The sequence below is a fragment of the Balaenoptera borealis genome, assembly GCF_965194805.1.
Source record: "Balaenoptera borealis genome assembly, chromosome: 17".
Lineage (NCBI taxonomy): Eukaryota > Metazoa > Chordata > Mammalia > Artiodactyla > Balaenopteridae > Balaenoptera > Balaenoptera borealis.
The window spans coordinates 42,802,563-42,812,201 of NC_138876.1; the positions used below are offsets into that span (position 1 = coordinate 42,802,563).

General features: G+C 40.4%; 1 long non-coding RNA gene across 1 annotated transcript in view; it reads right to left on the bottom strand.

Moving 5' to 3' along the window:
- Positions 1-2,159: 2,159 nt before the first annotated feature.
- The window catches only part of LOC309614607, a 47,768-nt gene continuing 40,288 nt past the window's right edge, over positions 2,160-9,639 (bottom strand). Inside the window, exon 3 of the long non-coding RNA XR_014236315.1 lies at positions 2,160-9,613. This is a non-coding gene — a long non-coding RNA (uncharacterized lncRNA). The remainder of the gene's footprint in view (positions 9,614-9,639) is intronic.

Consider the following 9,639-nt stretch of genomic DNA (forward strand, 5'->3'; position numbering starts at 1 on the left):
AGGACTCCTTGTGCTTCCTGGACTTGATTGACTATTTCATTTCCCATATTAAGGAAGTTTTCAAATATAATCTATGCAAATATTTTCTCAGTCCCTTTTTTTTTTTTTCTCTTCTTCTTCTGTGACCCTTATAATTCGAATGTTGGTGCATTTATGTTGTCCCACAGGTCTCTGAGATTGTCAATTCTTTTCTTTCTTTTTTTTTTTTTATTCTACTCTGCAGTAGTTATTTCCACTATTTTATCTTCCAGGTCACTTATCTGTTCTTCTGCCTCAGTTATTCTGCTATTGATTCCTTCTAGAGAATTTTTAATTTCATTTATTGTGTTGTTCATCCTTGTTTGTTTGCTCTTTAGTTCTTCTAGGTCCTTGTTAAACATTTCTTGTATTTTCTCCATTCTATTTCCATGACTTTGGATCATCTTTACTATCATTACTCTGAATTCTTTTTCAGGTAGACTGCCTATTTCTTCTTCATTTGTTTGGTCTGGTGGGTTTTTACCTTGCTCCTTCATCTGCTGTGTGTTTCTCTGTCTTCTCATTTTGCTTAACTTACTGTGTTTGGTGTCTCCTTTTTGCAGGCTGCAGGTGTGTAGTTCCCATTGTTTTTGGTGTCTGTCCCCAGTGGCTAAGGTTGGTTCAGTGGGTTGTGTAGGCTTCTTAGTTGTGGGGACTAGTACCTGTGTTCTGGTTGATGAGGCTGGATCTTGTGTTTCTGGTGGGCAGGTCCACATCTGGTGGTGTATTTTGGTTTGTCTGTGACCTTATGATTTTAGGCAGCCTTTCTGCTAGTGGGTGGGGTTGTGTTCCTCTCTTACTAGTTGTTTGGCATAGGGTGTTCAGCACTGTACCTTGCTGGTCGTTGAGTGGAGCTGGGTCTTGGTGCTGAGATGGAGATGTCTGGGAGCTTTTTGCCGTTTGATATTACATAGAGCTGGGAGGTCTCTGGTGGACCAGTGTTGTGAACTTGGCCCTCCTCCCTAGTGGCACAGACCTGACACCCAGCCGCAGCACCAAGATACTGTCAGCTACATGGCTCAGAATAAAAGGGAGAAAAAAGAAAGAAGGAAAGAGTAATAAATAAAAAAGTAATATAAAATAAAAGTTATTAAAATAAAAATAATTATTAAAAATTAAAAAATTATAAAGTAATAAAAAAAGAAAGAAAGAAGAGAGCAACCAAACCAAAAAACAAATCCACCAATGATAAGAAGCACTAAAAACTATACTAAAAATAAAGAAAATCTGGCAGAGAGAACCCTAGGACAAATGGTAAAAGCAAAGCTATACAGACAAAGTTACACACAGAAGCATACACATACACACTCATAAAAAGAGAAAAAGGAAAAAATATATATATATTGTTGCTCCCAAAGTCCACCACCTCAATTTGGGATGATTCATTGTCTATTCAGTTATTCCACAGATGCAGGGTACATCAAGTTGATTGTGGAGATTTAATCCATTGCCCCTGAAGCTGCTCAGAGAGATTTCCCTTTCTCTTCTTTGTTCGCACAACTCCTGGGGTTCAGCTTTGGATTTGGCCCCACCTCTGCATGTAGGTCGCCTGAGGGCCTCTGTTCCCCACCCAGACAGGACGGGGTTAAAGTAGCAGCTGATTAGGGGACTCTGGATCACTCAAGCTGGGGGGAAGGAGGGGTATGGAATGTGGGGCGAACCTGTGGCGGCAGAGGCCAGCATGACGTTGCAACAGCCTGAGGTGCGCTGTGTCTTCTCCCGGGGAAGGTGTCTCTGGATCTCGGGACCCTGGCAGTGGCAGGTTGCACAGGCTCCTGGGAGTGGAGGTGCGGATAGTGACCTGTGCTTGCACACAGCCTCTTGGTGGCTGCAGCAGCAGCCTTAGCATCTCATGCCCGTCTCTGGGGTCTGCGCTGATAGCCGCAGCTCACGTCAGTCTCTGGAGCTCGTTTAGGCAGTGCTCTTAATCCTCTCCCCTTGCACACCATGAAACAAAGAGGCAAGAAATAATGTCTTGCCTCTTTGGCGGCTCCAGACTTGTTCTCAGACTCCCTCCCAGCTAGCTGTGGTGCACTAGTCCCCTTCAGGCTGTGTTCACACAGCCAACCCTAGTCCTCTCCCTGGGATCTGAACTCTGAAGCTGTAGCCTCAGCTCCCAGCCCCCGCCATACCCTGGGGGGAGCAGACAAGACTCTCAGACTGGTGAGCGCTGGTCAACTCTGATCCTTTGTGCGGGAATCTCTCCACTTTGCCCTCTGACCCCCTCTTGCTGCGCTCTCCTCTGTGGCTCTGAATCTTCCCCCCCACCAACCCCTGTCTCCACCAGTGAAGGGGCTTCCTTGTGTGTGGAAACTTTTCCTCCTTCACAGCTCCCTCCCACTGGTGCGGGTCCCATCCCTATTCTTTTGTCTCTGTTTTCTTTTTTTTCCTTTGCCCTACCCAGGTACGTGGGGAGTTTCTTACCTTTTGGGAGGTCTGAGGTCTTCTGCCAGCGTTCAGTAGATGTTCTGTAGGAGTTGTTCCACATGTAGATTTATTTCTGATGTATTTGTGGGGAGGAAGGTGATCTCCACGTCTTGCTCTTCCACCATCTTGAAGGTCTCTCTGTGTGCTTTATTGATAAACAACATTTCTGAATTTGGAACATCCTTCTCACTTAATCTTTTTTTTTTAAGCATCTTTATTGGAGTATAATTGCTTTACAATGGTGTGTTAGTTTCTGCTTTATAACAATGTGAATCAGCTATACATATTTGATCAAGCATCAATTTTATTTACACACATTACAGGTATACTTCAAAAGCTGTCATGGAATCTTGCAACTGCCAAACATAAATTTCTATTCTAAACCAAGTATACCTATAGATGAGGAAAAAAAACTGTGTTCTGTCACACTTAAAGACATAAAATAATTTATCATTGTACTGTTCAATAGTGGTAGTCATTGACAGAACCAGAGATAACCATTGGAGGAACTGTGAATGAGGTTGTATCTTGGAAAAAAGTGAGAAAGGAGTAATGTATCCATGTGGCTCCCCTGGTTATCATAACATATGGCCAGTAAATAAATTCTGAGGTTGATAATAAAGAAACTGTGGCTGGAATTCATCATTTAAAGGGATGGTCAGAAACATCGATGGAACTAAAACCAAAAAAGAATTGTAAGTGATTACCTCTGGGGAGACACACGAGGGAATGTGTCTAGACATGGGAGTGGTGGTAACAGAGCAACTCTTGCTTTTTATCCTGAGTCTTTCTGCCATGTTTCATTTTTCATTATGTGCCTATATTACTTAAATAAATCAAATAGAATAAACAATAATAAAATAATTTATAATGTTAAACTACTTGATGTCCACTTACTTATAAAATCATTTTAACTCTTTTATTTTAGTGAGCAGATCATGAATTTGAAGTTTCATTGTCATTATCATCATCTATGGTCTATGCCACCTGGATACAGCCCATATAAAATTGTTGTGTTCTTAAAAAAGCCCTTGGAACCTCTTTTAGCACCCAAGTGAACCTATTCAAGCAAGGATGAATCTGATTTTACCAGAAGGGATTTTTCTGAGACAAACTTAGGTAACCAAGATAAAAGTGACCTGTGTTATGAGAACTCAGAACCTCTCAATTTATTGCCTTTGGGCTACAATGGCCAGAGGGCACTCCCTTCCTTTTCTCATTCCTCTTACAAATATTCACTTCCACTAACAAACATTGACTCTTGTCTCTTACTTTGCTCTTGAGAACACAACTATTCAGGGCACAATATTCAGTAGCTTAGAGGAGAGGAAACATGCTGCATCTTTTCCCTGAATAAAGTTTACAATCCATGCTTTAAGCCTTAAATTTAATTTTACCTTCTAATATTAAGGGATTCCATAAAACTTAAAGGATACGATTTATATTTAGGTCATTAGAAGATAAAATAACACTGAAAGCAAAGGCAGGGATGGATCCTGTGGCTGGTCAAGACAAGGTAAGTTCAGTGTAATTTGGAATCTGGGTGTGTGTGTGAATTGGAGTGGGTATGGTGGTACTTTGGGAGAAGAATTGGAATTTCAACTGGCTCATAAAGGATAAGTAGAATTTAGATGGATTCAAAGCAAAAAATAATGGAGCTAGAAGGAAGCAACAAATGTTCTCAAATTAGTAAAGTACCTAGATATAAGGAAGTTTTAAGTTATTTATTAAGTCATTCATTCATTCACTGAAACGAAATTCAGAGCACTAGTAGCAGCCAGGCATTGGGGTAAGTGCTGGAGAGTAGAACTACGTAAGAGCCTTTTCATGAACTTGGGGATATTACAGTCTATAGGGATAGATAAGTGTGGATATAAATAACTGCAATACAGTGGGATGCATTCTGCAGTGCAATGCAAATGGAGCAAAGGATGGCAGGCACTGGAGAGAGTAAGATGGGTGAAGAAGGTTGGGTCAAACCCCACAGAAGAAGTGCATTAGATAAGGATCTCTGAAGGCTGAGTGGGATATCTCAAGTGGAGAAGGAAAAGACGGCATCCCAGGCAACAGGAAAGCAGCAGGTGCAGGTGTGTGGAGGCCTGGAAGGCCCAGACCACATAATGATGAGTGGTTCTATGAAGCTGGAGTATAGGGCAGGTGCTTGAATAGCATGAGAACAGAAGGGGTAACATGGGTTGAGTTGTAAAGGGCATGTGTGACATGATAACTAACTTGGACATTATTTTCTACCTGTTAGAAACCATTGAAAGTATTAAAGCAAGAAAATGATGTCATCAGACTTATGTTTCAGAAAGATCTAAATTTATTTTCAATCTTCTCTTGTATTCCCTTTATTGCCAACTAATACATTTCTTCCATCTTAAAATATGAAAATAAACCCAAGAAAACAAAAGGCCCACCCTTCCTCAACCTTAGTTAACTGTCTCTCTCCTTCCCTTTAGAGTCATAGTCTCCAGTCACACAAATGTCACTGCCTCATTTCCCAATCTTCAACTCAGTGCAATCCAGCTAATAAGCCCATTTAGCCCCTTAAAATGCTTGACCACCAGTGACCTCCTGACTACCAACTATAGTCTCACTTTATGTGGTTCTCAGAGGCATTTGATTCTGAGATCACTCTCTTCTTGAAACTTTTCCAGTACCTAAAAAATCTCACCCAGCTGGTTCTCCTCAAAACCTCCAAATAGGTCTCCCAAGGCTGCTGTGCTGCCAGGCCTTTCCCTCTCTACCCAAATCCTAACGTTTCCCTGGGTTCTTTTATCTCTTCTCTTTCCTCAAACCTACTTGAGGGATCCCTTCTACTCCTGTGGCTTTGCTCACTCTTTATGGACTGAATTGCATCCCCCACAAAAATTTATAAGTTGAAGTCCCAACTTCCATCATCTCAGAATTTGATCGTATTTGGAGATACAGTCTTTACAGAGGTAAATTAAGTTAAAATGAGGTCATCAGGGTGGGCCCTAGTCCGATATGACTGATGTCCTTATAAGAAGAGGACATTTAGACACACACACACACACACACACACACACGGGGGCAGAGCGTGCGGGTAGCCAATGTGAATCACAGAGAGAAGACAGCCATCTACAAGCCAAGGGGAGAGGCCTGGAACAGATCATTCTCTCATAGCCTTCAGAAGGTATCAACCCTGCTTGATCTCAGACTTCTAGCCTCCAGACTGTGAGAAAATAAATTTTTGTTGTTGAAGCCACCCAGTCTGTGATATCTTGTTACCACAGCCCTAACAAACTATTATACCCACAATATGTAGGCTAATGACTGCCCAATCTATAGCTCTCTCTTGAGACACAGATGCACATGGCCAACTGCTGACCACACATCTCCACCTGCCTGCAGGCACACCCTTATTTTATTATATTTTCCCCCAAATGTGCTCCTTTTCAAATTTTCCTTAACCATTACCTAATTATCCCAGGTCAGAAATCTTAGAGTCAGTGCAAACTTCTCTTTTCTTTATTCACATTCCTGCAATCCAATTAGTCCCATCATTTTTTCCTCTTATATATTCCCCAGTTCCATTTCCCCCACCACCTCTGTTTTAGCCCAGATCATATCTCTTGACTGCTACTGTAATAGATTTCTAATGGGTCTCACCATTGTCATCTTGCCCTCTCAAGTCCAGACAGAGTAATCCCTACAAAATGAAAATATAATCCTATTATTCTATTGCTTAAAAAATATCAACAGTTCCTCTTTGCCTGTGGGATAAAGTTCAGATCTGTCCATAGGGCATATAAGACCCTTCATGATTTGATTTTTCCTATGTTCAATTCCATCTCTGGCCACTCCTCCCCTTATATTTATACTCTGTCATTCAGAACTGCTGGCAGTTCACAGCTGACATCATAGAGCTTAATGGACACAAAAAGAGATGAATTTGATGTGAGGACGGTATTGCTAAGGTCAAGTCAGGGGGAAGAAACAGTGGAACAAGGACAGGTGTCATAATCATTGTTTGATATGAGATGTAGCCCTATAGACATTTTAGACATCCATGCATTTGTTCTGCTGGCTCTTAGATTGGAAATTGTATGTGGGCAGAGGTCATGAGTATTTTGATTTCTAGTCGAAGAAAAAGTCCTTCAGAAAAAGGGTCTGTGGTCCAAAATTATCTGGCTTGGTGAATTCCAACATATCTGAAAATTTCTTTAAAATGTTTTGGGTTGTGTTGGGTTTTGTGAGAAGTCCCAGGAGGCAAGATGACCATGGCCCTGAGATAGTGGCAAACTGTGGTTAAGTTAATTCACACTTTCTTTTAGGGCCAGCTGTGGGGTTAAGTAAGAGTAAGTAGATTTGAGCTTTTTATAGGAATTCTTATTTCTCACAAAGGCATTGCAAATAATCTCTCCTGTTATCTTGGGGGAAGATTTAGGTCTTTCCCAATCTTGGTGAGCCTGATTGGTGTTTGAATGCCTTCATTACCCTCTCTGATAATAGAAGTATTTGTGCACCCAGAACATACAAACAGAAAAATACAGACAGAAGTACATTTCCAGCCAGATGTTACTATTAAGGGCCTCTCCTATACCCATAGCTCCACTTTGGTGGGATGACCAGTGGAGAAGTAATTGACAACTGATTGGTTTCATGTGGGTGGCAGATACTCCTACAGGACCAGACCTTACTTCATGAAATTCTTTGAAAACATCAGAGTATGAATATCCATCCACAGGAGCTGCAATCTCCATCCCTGATTTTGAGAACCAATTGCATGACACGACCAAAAACAGACTAGGTGAGAAGGCCAATGACTTCTTATTTTGAATTAACAAATGCCTACTGGAATGTCCCCCCATCCTAACACCAAATTCAAATTCACCCAAAAGTAGACCCTACCTACAAGGATTACCCAACCCTTCACAAGTATTATCATGTGGTTGGCTGTGATTAGGACTGCCATATATGAGAGTTCTAATTATAAACTGCATGACTGCAATGGACACCAGTCATACTGCAGCACATGTGCATGGTGCCCCTTGGAGGTGAATGTTAAACAGCCGGCAAGGCTACAGACAGGACCCTTATAGGAGCCTTATAAACTTTCTTTGGTTCTTGTCTGAGGACTTTGGAGCTCTTTGTGGAGGGCCTTTGTGAAGGTCACCAGCAGAAAATGGAAATCAAGGGATTTTTATCAAACTGTTTTAGGTGCTCATACGTATCACAATTACGTTCTCTCTAATAGACACTGTCTCTCTCTCTAGAAGGAGAAGCTCTTTGTTTATTATAAGGTGATAAATAAGAGATATAAATGGTTTATATGGTGATAGAAATGCCAAGTCTGCTTAAAGGGTTCTGGGGGAAGAAAATTGAAATTAGAGACATGCTAAATTAGAAATGAGAATAAAAAATTGCTTGAGGTGATTAGCTCAATCATGTGGCATATCAGGGAACCCTGAGTGAGGATCATTTCCAAGGGATATTAAGCAAATAGTGAGGATTTAACTAGGAAGCAGCAGAAGCTATTATCCCAGAAGGCTGAGGTCAGGAAGCAAGTATTAGGTGAAGTTTCAGGAGAAAGTCACCTTTGATGGGTCAAGGAGTCACTCAGGTAAATCATTTCTTTCTTTAGGAATTTTTTTTTTAGTGTGTTATATTTCAAAAGCATTTTCAGATACCTGACATTCCTGCCTTCTGCCTTTTCTTACTCACTTTGGTTATGCCTCCTGATTCACTGTCCCCATGACTGTCCACTCTGCTTTGTGTGTGAGGACCTGACAGGAGGGCATCTGTGCATTGCTGTCCCCAGGCGTTTTCATTTTCATAACTCTATTTGCAAAAGGAGCCATTGTTCATATGGGACAGAAGAGAATGGCAATCTTGGGATGTTCAAAGGTCTCGGTGGCTCCTAATCCAGTTCGAATGCTTGGTGTTTGATGCAGTTTCCAAGGAGAGCTGTGACACAAGGGCATTAATCTACCTTGTGACAGCATGGGGTTTTAATGCATTTTCTGTATCTGAAGAAAGAGCCTCCTATGGAGGTGGTGAAAGGAGTTATGGTGAAATCAATATCTTCATTTCACCGGGGCACTGACAATTTGTAGCAATGATACAAGGGATCACTGCACAGGGAGAACTTGTTGGACAGAATCTAATACACAGTACATATACTTTTGAAAATGGACACAAAGATTTGCTTCATGAGTGAAAAAAAAATAAAAAGGTGAATGTGCTACACAGAACCAGTTTCTTTCTAGAAATATGTAGATAACCTGTTGTAACATCAAGGACATGATTTTGGAGCAATAAGTGTTTCCTTACATCTCTCTTTTGCAGAAGTCATGTTGTCTACGAAAAAAGATAAATTCCATAAAGCACATTCAGGAGTCAGCAGAAAACATCCTGGCTATACATTGAGATATCCAAATCAAAATTATGGTGTCTGATATTCTACTAATGGTAGAATATCAGACACCATATCAGACCAACAAAGAAAACGGTAATATAAAATGTCAAGGATAAGGCCATTCAGCCTTGTCAGTGAGACTGACCAAGGAGGAAAGTGAGGACCACCTTCGAAGGTATTATGGGATGGGGGATGAGTCAGAGTACTAACTGGACCAGACTCTTCAGTCCTTTCTCAACGACAGACATTAAATTTGATGTTAATATCAGTGCCACTTGAAAATAAAATTTAATAGTCAACCACTGATTTATTTTGATTTCTTTTTTCCCTGGGTACTATTGTTCAGCTTAACCTGATTTCTGTGATATTTCAATATTATATGTATGCTGTTGCAATTAGCAGTGTTACTTAAATATATATCCTTATATATCTATCTGATCTCCTTCAAATAAATAAATGAGGATGGATGCATATTTTTAAAGATTATTATTCATTGCTTTGGTATCTTCATAGTTTCCACAAGGTTTAAATATATACATGGAAGAGCTTCTTTATACCTGACATGAGTAACACCTTGCTACGGTAGGAGTCATTTCACTTATTCTATATGCACGTAAAGATAACATGGAAATGGTTAATTTTTCTATACTTTCCATGAATTTTATTTTTCTTCTTTTTTATTTTTTCTGACAATCAATGTCAAGGAATATAAAGTTTCTTACATTTGGATGGTTTTAACATTTTCTTTTCCTAAGTCATGAAAAATTATTTTTTACTATGTCTCTCAGATATGGTGGATATTTCTAAAG